The sequence below is a fragment of the Sapajus apella genome, unplaced genomic scaffold (genome assembly GCF_009761245.1).
Source record: "Sapajus apella isolate SASKATOON/1434 unplaced genomic scaffold, GSC_monkey_1.0 scaffold3, whole genome shotgun sequence".
NCBI lineage: Eukaryota > Metazoa > Chordata > Mammalia > Primates > Cebidae > Sapajus > Sapajus apella.
This window is the reverse complement of record NW_022436943.1, coordinates 10,815,035-10,816,985: the sequence shown is the minus strand read 5'-3', so window position 1 is coordinate 10,816,985 and position 1,951 is coordinate 10,815,035.

Here is a 1,951-nt window from a genome sequence, read left to right as displayed (position 1 = left end):
ACCATGTTGACCAGGATGGTCTCGATCTCTTGACCTCGTGATCCACCTGCCTCGGCCTCCCAAAGTGCTGGGATTACAGGCGTGAGCCACCGCGCCCGGCCAAATGAGCCATTTTCTAAAATAGCTCAGACTTGTCTATAGCCGTTTCTTTGGTTTGGTTTCACTTTATTTTTAGACAGAGTCTCGCTCTGTCGCCCAGGCTGGGATGCAGTGGCACAATCTCAGCTCACAGCAACCTCGGCCTCCTGGGTTCGAGCTCAGGTGATCTGCCCACTGTGGCCTCCCAAAGTACTGGGATTACAAGCATGAGCCACGGTGCCCTGCTATAGCTTTGTTTCTCGATCAGTTTTGCTTGTTGGTTTTTGTATTGGCAAAGAGAACTTATTAGATACGGGCGGGTATGTGTGTGTGTGTGTGATAACCCTTTCTCTGCTGGAGCTGGTTTACTTTACTACTAAAATTTTTTAAATATTTGATTAAGTATTTTATATCAATATTTATTTTTGATTAATTCTAACATGAAAATTCAACCAATATCTATAATTTGGGGGAGTACATACTTAATATTAAGAGCACTCACTTATGATGGTAATGAGTTCACTACCAGGGAAAGTTATTAAGTAGTATTACCATAGTAAAAGTAAAGTAAGTAAATGAAAGAGAGCTCTACCTTCCAGTAGTTATTGCTTTTATTAGCTTACAATGAACCAACATCAGTTTCTTTTGCCAGTGTCCTCTGAATACTAACAATAAAGCAGTTCCGCTGGTTTCCACTTCACTGGTCTACTCTTGATTTACAACAAGGGTGAACCTTTCACTTAGATACCTCTTTAGACTTGCTTTCCACCCATCCTGTTTATGTGCAGTCAGCAGGAAGAAAAGAACAAGAATGTGCATATGAGCAGGAAGAGAAAGATGAAGAAATAAAATGCTTTCAGAAAAATAGAAATTTCTAAGAAAGTCCCCAGCATATTTTTTAAAACACTGGAGACAGTCTTTGTGAATCATCCAATACGACTGTTAGCTGTCATTCAGCAAATCCTTGAAGATGAGGAACTTGAACATTTGAATAGAAGTTGATGACACATACTGTCATGTTTTCTTATTTCTCTAACTAAACCAAGAGTTTGCCATGGAGATGTTCTTGAATTAGGCTTCACATCCATGGCATTATGGTTTAGAGAAATAAACCAGACTCCCTAGAATTGGAGTCTGGATTCTAGCTAGACATGACTGTCCAGTGATACGACCTTGGGGAATTTTCCTTAATTCACAAGGCCTTACTTATTCTCTAGAGTTACCTAAAATTTCTACTTTTAGAGATTAAGGGATATTGAATTTGACAAGAATTCATAAACCCATAAACAAGAATTCCCTCTTATGAAGGCATCTGATTGATTGTCCAGTTGGATCAGGAAGATGCAGAAAGCTCCACCATGAGTTATGGGAATAAAGAGGAGATACAGTTGACTGAGGTTGAGTATGTCAGTGAAAGGAGAAATGTGGTGGGTTATCCTGGCATCCTTACATTGCCCTCTTTTCCCCAAGGCCACTTATGGTTGGCTGAGATGCCTGGGAGTGACATGTCTTAAGAGCAGGTTTTTGAAGGATGAAAAGAGGGCATTTGCCTAAAAGTGTCACCAGAAAGCAAGGAGAAAGCCATTGTCCTGGTACTTGGCAATGAAGTTAAAGAGTAAAGATTATATGTGAGATTGCAAAGAAAGAATAGCACGTTAAATATGGAGGCATGGACAACACTGTAAAAATTATATCTTTCCCGGGCACAGTGGCTCACACCTGTAATTCCAGCACTTTGGGAGGCCGAGGTGGGCGGATCACCTGAGGTCAGAAGTTCTAGACCAGCCTGATCAACATGGAGAAGCCCCATCTCTATTTTTTAAAAAAATATAAAATTAGCTGGGTGTGGTGGCACATACCTGTAATCCCAGCT